A 21,827-nucleotide genomic window follows, 5' to 3' on the forward strand; every position below is an offset into this window, starting at 1 on the left:
TCCAATCTAAAAGCGAAGGCTCAGTTCTCACTGAAACAGTTGTGCCTCTACCGCTTCAGACTACAGGTGGAAACTCCCCTGAACACTCCTCCATCCAACCCTCCCAAAACCATTCAAACCCTATCACTACACATAGGACACCAGGTTGCAGAGAGAAGAGTTCTACCCGTATTTACCATGCTAGTTTTCTATGTGCAGGAAATTTATTAAATAAATAAAATGATTATTTATTACAGCAATTTGTAGCTCACATTTCAGGATACGGATCCTTCCAAAACGGCTTACAGGTAACATTAAAATGCATTTTCAAGAAATAAACACAACAATAAACATATATGGTACATTTTTAAAAAAAACCAGAATCCTTCCCACAAGGCAACTGTTGGGTGGAAACTACACACATAAAAAAAATTCTAAAAATTCTTTTTTTAAAAAAAATACATTGAATTTTCCATAAGGCTCACCATTGCCATCTAGTGTCTCAGTGTATATTGCACTTAAAACATACTTAAATCGTTTTAATTGCAACTGTATAGCCAAGTCTTTGGTAGATGGCCCTGGGGGAAGGGGAAGGGTTACTTCAGTTGGAGCAGGCCATGTCACACATTGAGGAGTATTTTGTGATGCTGGTGAGCCCTTCCCAGCATTCTGAAACACAAGTTTTTCACCCCAGTGATCATTGGTCTCAATTCATGAATCAGCATCTAACATAGTGTGGTTGTGATCTGCGGCAAATCATTACAGCTCTCGCACCATGGCAGCTTTCCTTAACCCTCAGAGAAAGATTATGATTACTCTCAGTAAAAAAAAAGTTTTTTTTTTAATTTTACTTTATTTTATTTAACAAAATGGATATGGCCCTTGATTGTGAGAAGCACTACTGTGCTTAAGGTGGACCTGTGTCTCCTTAAGGCGACCAGTGGCAAACAACATCTATGCATCCTTTGACATAACGACACAGAACTCATACTTTGTAGGAGTTCAAGCCACCACAACGATCTCTTATTGCCTTTCCCAACACTTGAGAACTCTCTCTTTTTGCCTTAACCTTCCCCCCCCAAAAAAAACCCTACCTTATAGCTCAGTTAAATGCACTCCCATCTTTGGTTTTTAATTTGTTCAGTTGTCTCCCCCTCACTAATCACTTTTCCTTCTATCTAATTATATATTTGGAATAGTATTGGAACAAGCTGTTCCTTTCTTCGACAACACAGCAAGAACAGCCACACTCCCACTTTGTTTCTCCAGCCGATACACACTGAGGAGGAGACTGTTTGCCTGTAACACCAGATGGGAGAATTCACAAAAGAGCTCCCTCTTCACAGCAGCGTCAACTTCTCCCTTTTAGTGCAAGCATTCACAAAACGGGTAGACCGAGCCACCTCTTCCAGTAGTATCGCTCAGGCGAGGGAGGGAGGAGGCCCTGGATTGCTATGTGCCGCCACAATTTCCTTTCAAGAGGTGTGGCACGATCCTGCCTTGTTCTCACCCACTTGAGTCTCATTTATGACCATGTTAGCGTTGCAAACTTGGGGTTGCATCCAATGTTAGTCATTCTTGGAGTACACATACTGAAATGAATTAACATGGTTAACTTAGGTCCATGCATGTCAGCAAGTTCACTTGGAGTAAAATGCAGTAGGATACAACCCACAATGCCTCCATTTCCTAAGCAGATTAGAGTCATGATTCTCAAACTCCCACCCACCCACCAGACCCCTGGGTCCTATTGGACAACAAATGATTTTTCTACCTGTTTAGGGTTATAATGTGCTGTGCACTTTCCCTCTTAGCTCCTTCTCCTCTTTTGCTGCTTCCTCCCTTCCTTTCAGGTGCCTTGTCAGCCTCTTTCCCCCACTTGGGACAGTCCCCCATCTTGCCTCCAGCCATGACTTTATTCCTCTGAGGAAGGCAGAATCTCCTCCCTCGCCATCACTACTGCAAACCACCTGAATGAACTCATTACCAAGTTTAAAACTATGGAGCCACCTGGGATGAATAAAGACATCGCATTCTTATCTCATTATGCATGATCAAGCTTTCTTTAATGCCTCAGCCCTTGTTCCCCCCCCCAGGACCAATTGCAGTCATCAGCAGTCGTTAACAGCCATCAACAGGTTTACCACTCCCATCAGCCCATCACCCATTCCCATCACCACCACCTTCTGAATATACATAAGGGTTTGGTGGATTCTGTTTCAGTGTATCTGACGAAGTGTGCATGCACACGAAAGCTCATACCAAAATAAAAACTTAGTTGGTCTTTAAGGTGCTACTGAAGGAATTTTTTTATTTCACCTGAATGAAGCTCACGAACCACTGCCCTGGATTAGTCTCCAAAACCCTTTCATCCCAATCGGCAACGTAGGACCCTATCTTGTCATACAGCTCTCTTCCCCTTCTCTGCTTCACCTGCTCTCTCTCTCTCTCCTTGTCTTTCTCCAGCTCTCAGAATGAACTGTAACCCCAGCCCCCTTCAAAAGAAAGAGGAGTGGCCCCATTTGTACCTCTGTGAATCCTGCCCCATCCACCTGAAGCTCAAAGGAGGCAGATTCCCAAGACATCACCAAATTAATTTAGGCCACAATTCATCATTATTATTTTTTTTAAAAAATTATTATTTAAACGTGGGTAGCCTGCTTTTCTGTTAAAAACAAACAAACCCACAAGGTTGCTAATAGAAGAAAAGAGCGGGGAACAGAAAATCAAGATACAATAATAACATAATCAATCACTAAGGCTACAGTGTGCACATTAGCAGCTTAAAACACAGTGAGGTTGTTTCCTCCAGCTGCTTTCCAAACCACATTTTTTACTTGCTGGGCACACCATGGGCTGATTTTCTCTGTGCCTGCATCTCCCCTGAACTCCTTCCTATTCAATGAAGGGCAGAGACCACCCAAGTCCTTGCCGCCACCTGCAGTTCAACAGTTCACCACATGGGGGAACTGCAGATGGATCCAGCAGTTCACGATGGGCCCTGTGTTCTAAGGGTGTTCTCATACCCCACCCCAAAGCCAGCCATCTGAATTGGTGGATGAGCAATATTATAGATAGTTTGAGGACCATACTTCTTTTCCTTTTGTTCCATCACTGCTTCTCTCTTGCCCACCTGGCTGCTCTGAACATAAAAGGAAGGAAGCAGTTCTCATCTTCTGAATGCCAGTTGCTGAGAATCCCAAGTGGGAAGAGTGCTTTCGCACTCAGGTCCTGCTTGCAAGCTTCCCATAGGCTCCTGATCTGGCCAGTGTGAGAACAGGATGCTGGACTCAATGAGCCTTTGGGTCTGATCCAGTCAGGCTTCTCATGTTCTTGTATCAAAGGACCATAGCAACATTTTTTTGGAAATGGTTTTCCAACCAACAGAGAATCTGCTACAACTGAAACACAATTTCCTTGTGCTGTGTGCATCACCTGCTTCTCAGAGTTCTTGTTTCTCATATAAATTGTGATCTGTGGATCACAAGTGGCCCATGATGCACTTTCTGGCGGTCTGTTGCATTCAGGGCCGGATTTAGGTTAGATGAGGCCCTAAGCTACTGAAGGTAATGGGGCCCTTTATATGTCCAGCTGTCCTTTGTTAGCAACAAATTGTCGCTTTTTTGTGTTGAATATATGCTATATAGTAATTTATGGACCTAATAGGTATCTAAAGCCATTTGCACGTACCAAAATATGTATTTTATCAAAGTAATTGTTGAACTGTGATATTTTAGGGAGCAGGCTAGCAGGCGGGGCCCATTACTTATATTGTAGGAGCCTATATTAACACTGTTGCTGTATGTAGGTTTTATTTTATTTGTTTTTTATCTTATATTTTGGAAATGTACATCCAGTTTTTTTTCTTTAAAATTTTTTTGGGGCCCCCAAGAGAGTGGGGTGCTAAGCTGTAGCTTGTTTAGGTTATACGTAAATCCGGCACTGGTTGCACCCTGACAAAAACCAATACAGGGAAATTCTTTTAAAAAATTAAAAAAATTGCCATAGCAAATAGTTATGATCAGCCCTGCATAGTAGTATCTCAGCTGATAAAAAAATCTCGGTGACTCACAGTATGTGTAACATTTCCTACCAAGCAAGACTCCCTCCCACCCACCCACCAACTCCCACAAAACATTCGTCTTTTTGATTCGCAAACACAGCTCCGCTGTATTTTTAACTTAGAAACGCTTCAAGGGAACTTTTCTGCATTGCCTGCTTCTGAGGAGGCTGAACCCACAGAAGCCTTAATCTGGCCTTAATCTGAAGGCAAACACAGGATAAAAGGGACAGTATATGAACATATCTATATATGACCGCTATCAATATATGACTGCTGTTAGCATCCTTCTGTCTCAGGAGACAATGGAGTAGTGCGCCTTTGAGGGTGAAGTCAAACTGTTGGAGAGTCACAGCGCCTGCTGTGGGTGTAGAGATTGTGTGGAAGAGACATGTTTTGTTGCAGCTGGGGCAGATGAAGGCATCTGGTTGTGCTGCTGCAGATGTGCCATGGCGCTGCTTCTCTCTGCACTCCTCCCAACAGTCATTTCTCCTCTGGTCACTGCTGTGGATAAACAACCTGTCTGTCTGTCTCCAGGCTGATGTTGCCAGCCTTCTATCACGTTTGCAGATATCTTTGCAACACAGAGTTGCTCTGCCAACAGACCTGGTGCCTGACTGTATATGACTGTGTATCAAGGTCCTTCAGAACCCTGGACAGTTCACTGGCACCATAGCTCCAAAAGAGCCCTTATAACCCCCCTAGCCTGACTTACCTCACCAGGCTCTACCCCCTTCATGAAGAGTAGAGGAAGTGGTGGATAAAAGGATGGTCTTCTGACCTACAGTCTATCATTCCATCACTTCTCCTGCCTGTTTCCCACTTGATGTGTTGCCTGTACTGGAGAGCAGACACTGTACCAGGGAGCATGAGATACTTGGTACTGAGGGTGCCAAACCTTCAGGGGAATTTGGCTCAGGGATGCTGCCTCTGGATTGAAGCACTCCTGGCTGTAGGGCTTGGTGGTGAGGACTGGTTCCAGCACCACTGCAGCTTCTGCCACCTGGTCCTCCTGCCTGGTCTGTTGTGCTGTGCCAAGCATCCTGGCCTCTACCGGTATTTGTGGCTGTGACACACAAAGTAGCTGTAATGTTCAAAACATTGGTAGTTGAGAATAAACAAGCAAACCCAATCAGTTGTCCTCAGCACATCAAGGTTTAGGAATCACTGTTAAAAGTTGAGACATTCCAATATTAAAGGGGGGGGAGTCTACTAGACCTCCTGGTGGTTATTAGGGATCATTGCAGTTTTATCATAACGTTATACCCATAAGCTTGTAGATCTGGAATGCCCTCCCCAATTAGGTGAGTGTTAGAAAACGTCAAATTCGGAAGCATGCTTTAATGAACATGAACTTCCAAATGCAACACTAAAGCATGGACAACCCCTACCGTAAGAACCTTAACTTAGCAGAAGTATAACTATAGAGGGAGAAAAGAAAAAAGAACAGAGAATAAATATTTCAGTATCTAACAAGTATCCCTCCCTCAACATCTCCAGTTCTAAATCTGGTGATAAGCCATTGTGCTTGTTGACAGATGGAATGAATCAAAATAATAAAGTGAACAGAAAATTATATTGCTGTCAATAATTTAATTTGCACCAAACAGCATTTTGACAAGGTAACTGTTATATATGATGCCACGTTGGGTATAATATTTGGAGAATGTATTATGGAAAGTCAGCGTCTGACTAGTAGAATCAACTTATATAATAATAACTGTCACAGAATCTTTAGTTACATAGTAATTCGACTTTAATTGTCTACTGTAGAGGAATTATTGTTGAAGCTATTTCCAATAGTTAATAATCTCTGCATTTTCATTAGAAAATGGGGTTTCAAAGCCATTGCGGCTTATGTGGCCCCCTGAAATTCTCAGCCTCCTGCTTTTTGCATCAAAGTCTGCTTTTAGGCATCTTGTTCGAATGGTGATAAATCCTAGAACTGTTTCCACTGAATCTGTTGGTGGAAAAAAATGGCAAAGAGGAAGCAAGCTGTTGCCTACCAAGGAGACCCCTTGCTACAGTATATTGCTAGCCTTTCACAGGGATAGGAAAGTTGTGACTCTCCAGATATTGTCTAAGTCCCATCAAGCCCCAGCCAGGATGGCAGGGATGATGGGAGATATAGTCCAATAGCATTTGGAGGTTCATAGATTCCCCATCCCATCCTAAGTTCCCAAGACTTAGGAACTTATGAAGCTCCCTTATATTGAGTCAGAACATAGGTCTGTCTAGCTCAGTATTGTCTACACCAGACTTTCACAAACTTGGGTCTCCAGCTGTTTTTTGGACTACAACTCCCACCATCCCGAGCTAGCAGGACCAATGATTGGGGATGATGGGTATTGTAGTCCAAAAACAGCTGGAGACCCAAGTTTGTGAAACCCAGGTTTACACTGACTGGCAGTGGCTGTCCAGGGTTTCATCAGGGACCTTCTATGTGCAAAACAGATCATTTTGCTAAATGATAGGGTGATGTTCCTTGGCATTCAGCTGTGTAAGGTCCTGTACTCACACACCTTGGTGTAAACTTCACCAAAATCGGTGGGATTTCATAGAATCAAAACCATAGAGCTAGAAGGGACCACAAGGGTCATCAAGTCCCACCCTATGTACTGGATTGCACCGCTGGCCTTCCAAATCATCAGATGAGCAAGGTGTTCAATGGGCTCATGCTCTAGTAACAAAGGCTAGGGCATCAGGGGGAAAGCTTAATGGTGCTTCATAGGGAAACATAATGAAATTTTTATAAATTCAGCATTACAAGTGGGACCTGCACAAGAATGCTCCAGGGCCAATGGAGTGCTCCTGCTCAGGGTTCCTTCCAGCCAGCCAAGAGTTGCTGAGAGACTTGTCAGAACCAGAGGGGAGGAACAAGATGGAGCAATCTCCACTGCACTGGAGAATTTACAGCCATACGTGCAACAGTCATCTCAATTCAGGTCATTTATCAATAATTGGCTACTGTACCTTAAATATGTACTAATGAGATGCAAAATTTGTAATTTTTATGAAGTGGAAAAAGAAAAAAAGATTGCAGAGGCCAGTATTTCACTGCCCTCCACACCCCCAGAGAATTCCCCTGTTAAAAAACGCTAATACTAATAATAAGGATAGGGTTTGATAAGCGATCGGAAAGCGCTGTTAGAAGCTGCCGTTCATTCACATCGTCCTCCAGGTGCAAGCTAATCTAGAATTGCTCATCTTCATGCTTCGTTTCCCCTGCTTGACTTCCCTGGCCATCCAGGTTGCTCTTCACGGTCCCTTCGGGATTCACACCCACTTCGTTCGGAGGCATTCCGATGTATCTGTGATGTCAGCAGCTCTTGGGCAACTGCCACCGGCCCACACATTTCCTCTACAAAGGAAGGATGCTAAGATTCTTAGCCGTTGCCTTTCAAGTATACCATGAACAAATCTGCCACAAAGAACTTTGGTCTGGCTCTCTTTTTTTCTCCTCTGTAAAGACTGGAAACAAATGGGAATTCATTCTCACACTTTTTCTTTTCTTTTCTTTTCTTTCTTTCTTATTTTTTTTAAAAGGCTCTACTACCAGCAATAAACATGACTGAAGTTTTTGTATGGGAGGCAGCTTCTGCCACACAAAGGGAAATTAATGCTGGTGATGTAATTAGATCTTAACATCTAGGGCCCCGATCCAGATAAATTTTATAAAAATGTGTAGCCCGATCATACTAGCTTGGAAGTAAACCCCTCTGTTTATCAAAAAAGGCTTACTCCCCCAGGTAAAGTGTACAGAGTGCTATGTATTCTATGGTGCTAAGAGTGCTTCCAGGTGGGGAGGGTTTATTATGCAGGTATCACGAAGGGGGAGAGGGATTGACAGCAGATTGAACGAATGAATCATTTATTACGGTCGGAGACCAGCTTATAAAAACACATTTGGGGGAACAATCCCGGAGGACAAATCATACATATAAAACATTGAGTGATGGTAAAATTAATGTTTATCCATGCAATAAGCATATAGATACTTTAAAAACTTTAAGATAAGCAGCCGCAGAGAACTGACCCTGGGTCGCTCACGGAACCAAGTTTAGGGATTTTCTAACAAACTTGTTTGGACCAGGGGAAGATCTGTGCCTGCAGAGCTGAACACAGAATCTGGCAACCATCCGGGTCGTCTTCTGATCTTTGCCTAACAGGAGCAGGTCAAATTTTTGCTTTTCTGGGAGGGCAGCTAGCCTCACCAGCATGGAATCAATGGTCTCACTACGTGCCTCTTCATAGAAGGGGCATCTAAAAAACAGGTGCTCTGGGCTTCCTATTTTCCCCAGGCACAGAGTCTTTGAGCATATGGGACTTTTTTGTAGGATCCTTCCAGGACCGGCGAGGGCAGAGCAGAGCTTCTGGCGAGTGTAAAAGCCCTTCTTGTGTTTTTGGATAGGAGAAAGAAGAGGTAAGCTGCCGGAGTGGCTATATCTCTCTCAGTTTCTCATCTTGAGCAGTCCTGTTGTCCCTCAGTGTCTATGATTCTTGGGAGGAGAGTGATCCCTGCAGAGGCTTGGGAGGGAAGTTGCGCACCTGCCATCCATATAGTTGGTGGGGCACAGCTTCCCTTCTAAGCCTCTGCAGGGATCGTTCTCCTCCCACAGAGGTTTGGGAGGTAAGCTGCATGCCCACCAGCCATATGGTTGGCGGAGCGTAGCTGGTGGTCGTGCAGGGAAAGGGAAGGCCGCCGGCAAAGCCGCACAGCTTCCCCACTCTCTGGAGCACCCCTAAGAAGCCGGCATCCTGGTGTGATGCACCACTAAGCCCTATGGGAAAGACAGCTCTGTATGAATGTATTCCTTATCTCTTGTTCCACTTTTCCATGTTTAAGGAAGTCTCATGTCTAGCTCAGTTTCTAACGAGGCTCAATTAACACAAACTTGCCAATAATCCTAGAATACTAACAGAAAAAGAGGCTTTTTCCATTGGCGCAAGGCAGGGTATCCAATCTTTGGAAATCCCCAAAATATTGCAGCCCTTTTTGCCATATCCCTCACTGTTCTGGAGGGTCACCCAACTCCTAAGAGCAGTTTCCCAGGGGTGGGGTGGTAGGGCCTCCAGTATGGAGAGGGGGTGAGAAAAATGGCACTTACCCCTTTCTGGGTGGGCGGCAGTTGCGGCCCCTCGCCGGTCTGACTCCATGCCTGGCAGGCCATGAATCATGAGCATGGCTGGCCAGTGAGATTATGGCTACCTGCACTGCAGGGCAAAATGGCCACCAAAACATCAAATTTGAACAGGCCAATCAGGGGCCCACTAGTGGGTGAAGCCTTGCTGGTAGACCGTGAGCTGGAAGTTTCCACTCTGGTCTGCCAGCAACAGATAAAAGCCAGTTGCTCTGGGCACCTTCAGCGCGGTCGTCAGAAGAGCCACTCGCTTCTTATGAAATTTTACCAGGGTTGTGTGTTTGACCATGTTTTGCTCCGTTCTCTAGGTAACTTCTTAACCACGTTTGCTTCCTTTGTACTATCTGACCTTGCTATGGTTGCTGATGATTGCCATATTCGGAGCTGGGAAGGAATTTGCCTGCAGACAGATTGGCCTGTCTTGAGGTTTTGCCTTCCTCATAGCAAATGCCACAACTTTTGGAGGTTAAGGTATTGGGTGGAAGCTTAGTCGACAAGCTTTGGGATGAAGCAGTGCATCACCCGCACCAAACCAGCGATGTATTCAGGGTACCTTGTTAGAGGGTTCTCGGTGCAAATCTCTGTCCAGAAGCCAAGCGGGGGGTAGGCAGGCCATAGAACTTCCAGTGGTGGCCTGAGGATGGCTTGACATCTTGGGGAGGCCATAATCCTAGGCACAACACTGAAAAAAGTTGCAGCCCTCTGCCAGGAGGCTGAAATTGGAGATACATCCAGTGCCTGAGTTAAAATTCACCTACATCTGGAATCAATAAAGTTGTGGCCATTTTAAACCCAGATTGTTGTCTTCTTGAGTTTATTCATTACACCATAGCTAAAGACACTGCACAAGGGGGGGGGTGCTGCGTCTGGGGCCGCAATTGTGTGCCTTGCCTCACACAAGCATAAACGTTTATCACGAGTACCAACCTACTGCCAGATACAACCACACTTTTAACTCTGTTAAGACTTATAGTCAAGGCAACAAAGAATTGATCAACAGTGCAGTCCTATACATGTCTACTCAGAGGTACGTCTCACTGGGTTAAACGGAACTTTTTTACCCAGATAAGTGAATGCAGCCTAAGTATTATCACTACACATTATTCTACCCAGCTGCTTCTCTTCTTGAGTAGTGCCATGTTTTAATTTGTTTTAAAAGATATTACTTTGTCTCACTGACTGCTGCAGTTTTGCAGTAAACAGAGCGAAACAAGCTTGGCAAGCCAGGGAGGGCCTCTGTTTCTGATTACAAAGCAAGAAAACATGAAGTACACTAGATGGAACAGTGATGGTACCTGATAACATTAGGAGTGGAACGCACCGATCAGCTTCACAGAAATCAAAGGCCATATAGGCAACTTGTTCCTCGGTGGGCTGTAGCATCTGTGCAGGGAACCCTTAGCTGGCACTTCTGTGTTTTGGCAGAGCGCCTTGCACCATTAGGCCTTACCTCTCAACCGGATCCTCCTTCGCCTTGCACACACACACACACACACCTAAAGTTTGTCATGCTGTGGCTGCTTTTCTTGTGCACAGGGGGCGCTTTCAGACTGCAGGTTCCTCTCAGGTGAGATCCAATTGCAACCTGGGAAATTCAGGTTGCACAGTTAAGAGCTGAATGGGAGGCCATGTGCAATGAACCTGCTTCCCCCAAAGATCAAACTTTTCACAGTAAGGAAAGTGAGGGGGAAAGGCAGTGGGGAAGTGTAAGGTAACACTTGCTTTGATGCCGCGTCATCTGAGCTCCCCGCGAGCAAATCAGAAGGATTGTTCGTTGAATAGCTTTGTCTAATCTCCCTGCAAACAAATCAGGATGGGTACTCAATAAACAAGTCATCTGGAAGCGCCTAAGGACTATTAAATCAGGGTAGGAAAACTTCAGAATTACAGGATCCACAGTATTTTTTAACCAGAACCCAAGATCTGTAGAGATAAGCGACTCTTCCCTCCAAGTGCCTTGTCACAGCAGGCTTCTGTGTCAACAGACCCCTTCCTACTCAGATGAGCCAGACAGCTCCTCGTTGATGCAACACAGGCAGCCAAGGCAGCCTTCCTTGTTGCCTTCACTAATACAAAGCTCTATAATGTGTTCTAGCATAAATTCAGTCATCTTCACAGTGAGTGTTATGTCATCTGCGTTCCAGCCACCATCCAGTCTGCCTCACTGCCTGGAGCTCCACGGAGAACCCTGGAGCAGCTTGGGCACCATAGTGCTAGAGAAGGTGCTCGGGAGTCAACGCTTCAATGGCCCAATATGTCTTGCCATTCCACAGTGACAACAAGGCCTCAACCATTTCTGGCTATCAAATCCTCAGAAAATTCAGGAATCCTCCGGGCCGGGGGGGGGGTTACAGGGGTAGTTGCCCTGGTGCAAAATTCTTAGGGGCACAAAATTTCAGCACCTGGTGCTGCCTCGGTGCAGCTGCATGCTTCCGTGGCAGGGTTGCATTGAAAATGGCTTCTCCATGCGAACCAGGAAGTGACCTCTCTAGACAATGAAACAACTCTTCTTTTCTTATCTCTGTGACTGCGCTCTCCTGGGTGATGCAGATGCCATTAGGAAGTTGAAGTGCATGCATACTTGGTCTGTTTCTTTCCCTCACTCCCACCCACCCCACCTGACGGCCCCGGGCACTGGCAACCCACGCTACACCACCGGTGTAGCAGAGCTCTCTCTACTTGTGATTCCCAGCAAGCGACTTTAATTCAGAGGCATCCTGCCTCCAACAGGGAAGTAGAACATGGCTATCAGTTCTAGAAGTCATTGATAGCCTTTACCCTCCATGAATTTGTCTAATCCTCTTGTAAAGTCACCCAAAGCGATGGCTACTACGACATCTAGTGGGAGTGAATGCTATAGTTTAATTATGCCTCGTATGAAGAAGTGCTTTGGACAGTGGCAGATGGCTAAACTAAAGGCAGAAACTCACAGGGAAATGGCAGGAGGGCAAGGTGAGGCAGAATTTGTGCTGTCATTGCAAGGACGTTATGACCAATGTGAACACACACACGGGGGGGGGGACACCCTCCAATTTAGGAGCTGGGTGCACAACACATGTATACCTTCTTTAGAGGAAGATCTTCTAAGCTGGCTTTGTAGGAAACAGCTGCCGCTTTGCTCAGTAACAACAAGCAGTTGTTTGATTGCTTTGACAGCCTATTTTACTCCCATGAATAGAACCACAGTCCCTAGAAGATAGCAGATTCCTTTTGATCTGTGGTTTCATAAGGTTTGGCCATTGACAAAAAAGTTTTCTAGTATTTTTGATCATGCTGGAGTTCAGGCTTGAAGCCAGTATGAAAGCAGTGAGGCTCGTCACTCAGAAGAATAAAGTAAAAACTCTCTCTTTTGCTGGTGAGTGACTGCTAGATAAAATAATGAACCTATTTATCACATGCACAACTCTTTAAAGCGGGAAATTAACCGAAGCAATAGTCATAAAGCTATCTCTAACTATTGGCTCATACTTAGAGGGCCATGACCTTACCAGGAAGCTAGGTTGGATATGGCAGGAATTGAATCCATATTGGATTTACTCTTTATGTCAGCGATTGTGAACAAAATCGAGCTGGCAGGTCAGATCCCAAGCAACACCCCACCCCCACCATCTATGGGCCATTTTGACAGGTCAGTGGAGCCTCTCACCTCTTTGTATAGTATTTTACTGTTGCAAACAAGAAAAACATTTTCTGTCAGGTAGGTAGGACTGTCACCTGTTTAATTAAAATGAATGTAGTCAATAATCTGAGGGCTTAGTTTCAATCAACTGATTTATTAAAGCTGCCATCCTATGCCCACTTCTACGGAGTAAGTGAGGGCAGCAGTGAGGAAGAAGTGGGCCCACTCAAAGAAGAGGAGCCCACCATGGACATCTTGTCTGTGGACCTCAAAATTGGGAGCTGGTTTTTCTCAAATCCCATGCTGTGGGGCAGCAGTCCTTGTTCTGATTGCTCCCACAGGGATGATGCAGGAGTCATCATGGCGTGAGGGAAAGGGCTATTGTCAGTCATGCCTAAACAATGTCAGTAGTTCAAACCCCTGCAGGAGGATGGGTCTCTTATTCGGCACTTCCTGCTTCAGGGGCAACACTCGTGGGAGCAACTTTGGGAAGAGACCTCAAGAGAAAATGAAACAGCCCACATGGTTCCTAAGTAGTGACTGACAGTTTAACCTAGATTTAGAACCTTTCCAAAGAGGAAATGCCTCGATTAATGGCTCTGGGGGGACCGAAGCTTGCCTGTATGTGAGCGCATGCCACATTTTTTACACTAATAGTTCCAGCCAGAATAAATATTGCATCCATTTGTGTGGCCGGCCTTTGACAAAGCAGCATTGGCTGGGTTGATTAGGAATACGTGTCAGACACAGATAATAGGGGAATCCCTTTCATCAAAAACACGGCCAGTACTGCCATAATGAGATCAATTGAACAAGCCTCCTGCTTTACGAGCGATATTAATTGCAGCCTTGTCACATAAGGCACAGTTCCCCATAAACTTAAGTAAAACATAGGGAATTATACTTTGCTCCATCCCTCCTTCTTTCTGCCCTGTTGCCCATTTGTTTGCAGGATCATGAATCTGTTTGCTCAAGATCTGAGTGAGAGAGTGCGTGTTTGCAATGCTTGAAGAACCGTGGGAGTTGTCGTAATGCAATCTGCACCAAAAGCATTTCAGGCAAGGGTTTATCTCCAACCTTCCAACCTTTCCCCATTTTGATGAGATTGGTTTGTGCCAGGATGGGGGGTTGGTTGGCCAGCTTCTTTAGTACTTGCCTGAATGACCACTATGGGCTGAGATCCCTATTAAATGTTTAGCACTTCTCCATATTCAATCTGAGCAAAAATATATTCACAAACGATGGGGGGGGGAATCTGGAGATTGGTGGTGGTGGCATTTAACACTTTGGTGGTTTTAAAGTTCAAAGAGTTGTGTTGCTCGGCCAGTGTTCTGTAGCCATTTTGGTGTGAGCAAACTCTGGGTGGGGTTCAACTAATTTTTAGCATGCCCAGAACAAAGTCTTCTCACACAATGGGACCTTCCCCCTTCTCCCCATGAACCCCCTAAATGTGCTCTGGAGGGCTGAGAAAACTCTAGAACAGGTTTAGGGGGTGCACAAGGGGGAGAAAGGGGAGGAAGTCCTATTGCACTAGTGGACTTGCTCCCTGTGTGCATACCATTGAATTCCCCACCCCCCATGTAAAGATTACCACTTAATGAGGAGAAATTATTATCATTAACAATAATTAGCCTTTATAGAGCACTTTCAAGTGTTCAAAGTGATATTCTAACCTGAAAACAATCTTGCAATATAGATTAGCTCAGTATTACCATCTTTACAGAGATTGTCTAGCGAGCTCATGGAAGAGGTGAGATTTAAATCACAGACTTTCTGATTCACTTCTCACTTGTTTAGCACTACACTCCCATAGTCTACATTTGTGTGTGTGTGTGTGTGAAAATGAGGAGGGGACTACTGGTTTTTCCATTAAGCATAACTAATACAGTAAAACCAACCAACAGACAATGTCAACTCAGCCTCCTCTACCCCCTCCCCATCCTTTTCCCCATGTCATCAAACTTTCTCCCTCTGTGGCTCTCCAGAAGTTGTCAGACTCCAACTCTCACCAGCCCCAGTCAGCTTTGCCAGTGTTTGGGAATAATGGGAGTTGGAATCCAGCAAGACTTTTGTCCTATCCCTTTGTTATCCAGAAATGTTTAATTATGTTTGATGTTTTATTATACTTTTAATTCTGTCGGGAGCCACCCAGAGAGGGTGGGGAAACACAGCCAGATGGGTGGGGTAAAAATAATAATAATAATAATAATAATAATAATAATAATAATAATAATATAATTTTAAGGAAAGTTAAAAGGAAAAAAGCAAATGGAAAGAGGTTGCCATAGGGAATCATCAGGAGCCAGGGAGAATGAAATATTATGGCTGAATTTTGTTGACAGCTTTGAGTCCTTATAGTTTGAAAGTTGGGCCAATAACAACAAAACAACAAAAACCCCACAGTTATCATAGGTTGTTTTAGCCTCGTGAGTAAATCTAAGGATTTACAATACACACTGTTTACAAAGAAGAAGTGGGGATTCCAAGGGATTCACAGGTTAAGTTGGTTGTCCAGTCTTTTTCCTTAACAGGAATTAAGTTCACACCGTGTGCAGTTATAAGACCTTATTCTCTTCCATGCACAAAAATAAGGAACCTGCTGTATAGGAACATGCACAAGTACCAAAAACAGGGCTTCAGGCCAACATACAAAGACACAATATATGGCAGGCAAAGTACAACGAATGTATTCGTCACAATGTCCCCCTCTATGCAAGTGATCAAACTAAGTACAAGATTACAGTAAATGATATGTTTTCATTATCTCTGGTGCAAGGAATTCTTGGAAGCAGCGGAGCAGCTGTAGGAAACAGGACTGGAGCCTTCAATCTTCAGCTTGTGAAGTTAATAATGTGCCACATTGGGTACAAGTTGAGGCAACTGCTGCGTACTGGGATCACCAGCTCCTACAGTTTGCTACAGCTGCTCCGCCACTTCCAAGAATTTCTTGCACCAGAGATAATGAAAACATAACATTTACTGTAATCTTGTACTTAGTCTGATGATTCTGGAGTACCGCTTGTATGTCTTATAATAGCGGGCACATTGTGACAAATACAAGTGAAACTCGGGAAATTAGAATATCGTCGAAAAGTGCATTTATTTCAGTAACGCAATTTAAAAGGTGAAACCAATATATGAGATAGATGCATGACATGCAAAGCAAGATATGTCCAGCCTTTATTTGTTGTGATTGTAATTATTTGTCGTTAGGTGGGTAAATTATAAATGAAATGTAATTAATGAAATGTAATAGCGATGTTTATTTTTGTATTATTGTAACTATTTGTTTTATTACTGTGGAATTTCCAAAGGAAAGCATTTGTAAAAACTAAAAGAAAATTAAATAATAAGAAGTTGCATTACTGAAATAAATGCACTTTTCGATGATATTCTAATTTTCCGAGTTTCACCTGTACATTCGTTGTACTTCGCTTGCCATATGTTGTGTCTTTGCATGTTGGCCCGAACCTCTGTTTTTTCCCCTACTTGTGCTTATTCTCTCCCATGGCATGTTTTGGTTACCAGCCCTGTGGGGAGGGAACGTTCTTCACCCACCCACCCACCCAGCTTTTTGGAGTGCGCTGCCCTGCTCCCACACAGCTCCCATCCTCCAAAGGATCCTTTTGTCTTTAGTGACTTGTATCACATATACTAGCAAAGGATTCTGCTGCATGGCAATTAATCAAATGACTTGCTTCTAGCTTTGATCTGTACGAAACACTGGGCAGGGTAAGGGGAAAGAAAACCGCTCCCCTCTCCACCCAGAGAGGCTCTGTTTGGTAGCCTTCAATGAAAGAGAATTCTGAATGTGCCGTTTCTGCACACTGCATGTGACATCAGCATGGCAGTCCGGAGTCACAGCTTTGCACCCAGAAGAGTCAGTTAAAATCCTGCTCTTATTTTATTTTTAAAAAACTGCCAAAGAACAACCACAGCGCACCAAAAGAACATGCCAAAATCCTTATTTTGAAGAAGAAAACTTTAGGCCGGTGATTCTTTTAAACCATATTTGCTTGTTTGTTTGTTTGTTTGTACAGCTAAGCAAAACATGTCTTCCCTGGGCAGCTCTCTCACACACTCAAAACGCAATATTAAACATGCAATACAAAGCAATAAAAGCCGTATTAAAAAAAGAAAAAAAGTTCTTCCTGGCAGATCTATAATCAAACACAAATTATAAAATTGAGAAACCCAGCTTGTTTTTTTTAAAAGAAAACCCAGAGGGGGGTGTTGTTGGTTTGTTTTATTTTTGTTGTTTTTGTTTTTATTATGTATTTTGTGCTTTTATGTTGTATTTTAAGGGTGGTGTACAAATTATTAAACAGCCTGGGTGAATGAAAACAGGTTTCGCCCATAAGGATGCAACCAGGGGAACATCTCTAGGGAGGTTCATCTATAAGTGGGGTTCCACTAGCAGGAAGGCCTAGCTTACTAGAGACCATCCACCTTATAAGGTAAAGTTAAAGGGACCCCTGACCATTAGGTCCAGTCGTGGACGCCTCTGGGGTTGCAGCGCTCATCTTGCTTTACTGGCCGAGGGAGCCGGCGTACAGCTTCCAGGTCATGTGGCCAGCATGACTAAGCCGCTTCTGGCGAACCAGAGCAGCGCACGGAAACGCTGTTTACCTTCCTGCCGGAGCGGTACCTATTTATCTACTTGCACTGCGTGCTTTCGAACTGCTAGGTTGGCAGGAGCTGGGACTGAGCAACGGGAGCTCACCCTGTCGCAGGGATTCGAACCGCTGACCTACAACATTGGGCAGGCGGTGATGGTGATGCTATGGGAAGGGTGGGGCCTGGGATTCCTCCAGGCGTTGTTAATCAAATGGAGAGGGGAGGGAAGAAGGTCTCTGAATATGTCTGTTGTCACTCTGAATTGCTAGCATATCACCATTCCATAAAGGCACTCGCTAGGATGAAGCCTACCGTGTTTCCCCTTTTTTAATACGTAGTCAGAAAGTAAGCCATGGGAGGGTTTTTAACCATTTGAGAGCTATAAGACATACCCCGAAAATAAGCCATACTTCCGCACCAGCTAGCAGGACCCAGCATGCCGGCCGCGACAGGAGGAGGAAGCCTGCCGGGTCGGGTCAGTGCCCGGAAGCGGCGGTGGCTGCTTTAGTGCCAATAAAGCGTGCAGCAGTGCCGCACGGAGCACCAGCCAGCAGGACCCAGCTCCTGCAATGCTGGCCGCGGCAGGAGGAGGAAGCCTGCGGGGTCGGGTGGGTGCCCAGAAGCGGTGGCGGCTGCAGCGCTGACAAAGCGTGAAGCAGCGCCGCACGAAGCACCAAGGGCACGAGCGGCAGGAGGAAAGAGAGAGAGGCTCGTTACTTGCGGCACTTTAAGAGAAGCAGCCAGAACCGATCTCCACATTCCGAGCCTCCCTTTTGCGCGTGCGGGCATGTTAAAGCCCCGATCACTTCACTCCCCACTTCTTCCTCGCCATCCCTCCCTTTCACGCGTTGCCTTGACCCCGCAGCCCCCCTCCCTGGCCATCTTCCCCTAAGTGCAGCGCTGCTTCGTGAGCGCTGCAGCCGCACGCTCTCTGTGTGTGCGCGCGTCTCTTTCTTTCTCTCCCTGTGCGTCCGTCTCTCTCTGTGTGTGCGTGTGCGCGCGCGTCTCTCTCTCTCTCCCCCGTGCGTCTCTCTCTCTGTGTGTGTGTTTGTGCGCGTCTCTTTCTTTCTCTCCCCGTGCATCCGTCTCTGTGTGTGTGTGTGTGCGCGCGCGTCTCTTTCTCTCTCTCCCCCATGCGTCTCTCTGTGTGTGTGTGTGCGCGCGCGTCTCTTTCTTTCTCTCCCTGTGCGTCCGTCTCTCTCTGTGTGTGTGTGTGTGCGCGTCTCTTTCTCTCTCTCCCCCGTGCGTCTCTCTCTCTGTGTGCGCGCGTCTCTTTCTTTCTCTTCCTGTGCGTCCGTCTCTGTGTGTGTGTGTGTGTGTGTGTGTGTGCGCGCGCGCGCGTCTCTCTCTCCCCCCCTGCGTCTCTGTGTGTGTGTGTTTGTGCGCGTCTCTTTCTTTCTCTCCCCGTGCGTCCGTCTCTCTCTGTGTGTGTGCGCGCGCGTCTCTTTCTCTCTCTCCCCCGTGCGTCTCTGTGTGTGTGTGTGTGTGTGTGTGCGCGCGCGCGTCTCTTTCTTTCTCTCCCTGTGCGTGTCTCTCTCTCAGTGTGTGTGTGTGTGTGTGTGTGTGTGTGTGTGTGTTTGCACGCGCGCGCGCGTCTCCCCCCCCACACACAGAGAAAAGGTTCCGCTTCGGCTCGTCATTCAGCCGCGCGCGCGCCAGGGGCATGGGCCCAAGCCTCGTCCCCCTCGCGCTTCCCTCACAAGCATCTCAGAGCGGGACGGGTCACGGCCTCCCTCCTCATTCCTCGGCCGGCGTGAGAGAGCCCGGGGAGCAGAAGGATCCCAGGTTTAACCCCCAGGTACCCCCAAGTTTGAAATTCTGGAGAGCTGCTGCCAGCCTGGTTGACAGTAAAACCTGGATAGCACAGTAGGCTAGAGTGTGGTGTTTATAATGTGCGCGGAAGAGAGCACCGAGTGTCCTGAGCCAGTGGGACCCAGTTGTACCAGCACTTAAAAAAAAAGACACCCCCTGAAAATAAGCCACCGTGTGTTTTTTTGAGGAAAAAAAGTTATAAGACGGTGTCTTAAAAAAGGGGAAACACGGTAGGTGCTTGATAATCAAATGTCTTTGGGATGCACGGCACCAAAATGAGCTGGCAAGTTTGTGTCCTGCCCTAAGGAGGTGGGGAAGGCCACTGGGACGCCACTTCCTAAACAGCTGCTGCCATTCCACATTGATCAAAAGCATGGATCCGTAATGGGCCATTGCAAAACTACAATGGCTCGCCCTGTCCATTGAAACCTCGTGTCAGCTATGGCAAGGAAACATAATGCAGCCCTATCAGACGTCCACCCACAAGTTTCACTCCTTGCTGCGGAGGTGGAGATGAGACTCTTGCTTTCTCCTTCTTGGCAGCTTAGCAAGGCAGCTACTCGCTTAAAAACAAAAAAACCAAAACTTTTAAAGATTCTCATAGCTGTTGTTCACCCACATGTTTTAAATCACTGTCTTTCCCCCAAAATGTTTAAGAGAGAGAGAATGATATCCTCCACAAGGGATTCCCCTCCCTCTCTCTCACACACACACTCATAATTGCCTCTCCCAAACTGCTTCTTCGCTTCAGGATTTAGGTGTACAGTATATTATTTTCCCAGTGTGTGGGGCAGGACAGGAGAGAGCAAGGGGGAGATTTGGGTGGAAAAACAAGGAATTTGTTCAGCTCTTCTTCCCTGTACTGCATCTCCATTCAAAATGGCAGCCTTAGCTCCACAAACACGTGGAGTAAATATACACCTGAATTGTGAGGGAAGGAAGCAGCTTGGGAGAGGCAATTGTAAGCAGAAAAATGGTGTGTGTGTGGGGTGCATCTCTGCTCCAAACTGCAGTCCCTTGAGGTGCTTTCTTGATTTTTACCATAATGAACATCTTTCTGTCTCTGTTGTATGTGCTTGGCTGTTGCCAGTGCAGGTGGAGCAATGTGTAGTGCAATGTCACAATCACATCCCTGTTTCATTAAAGTACTAGATGTTAATGTGAGGGTACATGGAGTGGCTGCTTTTGACAGCACAATCTCTATAACATCTAGGATGATTCTTCTTCTCTTCATGCCCACATTTTTAGAAAATGGAAGTACCTGTTCTCATCTTTGTTACCAGGTTGCGAGATGTATGCACCAGTAGCCTCCAAGAACAGAAGTTTTAATAAAGCCACTTCCATAGCTGAATATTTACAGGGTAAGTGTTTTTAGGACACTCCAGTGCCATCTTAACTGGGAAACAGAAACATTTTCTTAGTTTGGTGTGGGAGCTGAAACCTTCTTTAAAAAGACAAGAGAAAAGGTGGGGAGGGAATGTAAATTAAACCATAAACGAGCAGTATTAAGGGTTTTGTTTTCAACTAACAGGATTTAAGTGGGAATTGGAGACAACTTTCATAGCATGGATTAAAAGTCTTTCATTATTAATGGTCACAAGCCATCCATAATTGAAGACTTCGTATCTGTATTTATTCAGGTTTTGTGAGCCCCAAAATAGCTATTTAAAGCTTTGAATTTTATGACAAAGCTTGATCCACTCTGGCAAACATGGCAAAGTAGGAACCATTTGTTCCATCAGTGTTTGCTTGAAGGGTAAGTTTTCCAAAGCCACGTCTATCTTCAGCCATCTTACCTCTGAATATTCATCAACAAAATACTAAACAAATACTCTGCTAACGAAACTGACCTCAAATTTCTCAATTACATTTTATTAGTCCCATTTCTGTAAAGTAGAACAAGATTTTCACCTTGCAGAAGGAAGACACCACTATGGCCTGCACAATTTCCTGAATGACAGTCATTTCTTATGTTATTTTGGGAGGTCCATCCAGTACAACATTCTCTACTCTGCCTGGCCTTTGCTCTCCAATATCTCAAGCACAGGTCTGTCTGAGCTCTGCTTCCTGAAATCTTTTAAATGGAGATGCCAAAGATGGAAAGTAGATCTTTTCCTTGAGGAGGTGGGGGTGGGAACCTCAGGTCCCAGAGCGGCACTCAAAGCACACAGTTCAAAGATGGAGTTAACTCTTGATTAGCAAAAGCATGGTCTCCACTGACTTGCTTGAGTGTCAGGCTTAATGAACAGAGCAGCTCATTCCCAGTGGTCTTCCTCCATGAAAATCAGTTGCCAAGACTGAAAACCAGTCCCCGCCTCCTCAGGGCTTTCCCCAAGCAATCAGAGACTGCGCCTGCATGCAGCCAACCCTTTTCATTCCTCTTCTGGTTCTGGGATACCAGGGGGGAGAGGAGCTTGTCGCAGCAGGAGGGGAAGACACCTGTGACTCTTCACCAGCCGGGCTCCTCTCTGCCTCTTGGCCTCCCTCCTCTCTTGCCTCTGTCTCTGGACTTTTAAAATAATAATATTAATAATAATAATAATAATAATAATTTTTATTGGATTTTGTATACAAAAAAAACCCATGGAAAAATACAAAA

The sequence above is a fragment of the Zootoca vivipara genome, chromosome 5, assembly GCF_965207765.1.
Source record: "Zootoca vivipara chromosome 5, rZooViv2.hap1.1, whole genome shotgun sequence".
NCBI lineage: Eukaryota > Metazoa > Chordata > Lepidosauria > Squamata > Lacertidae > Zootoca > Zootoca vivipara.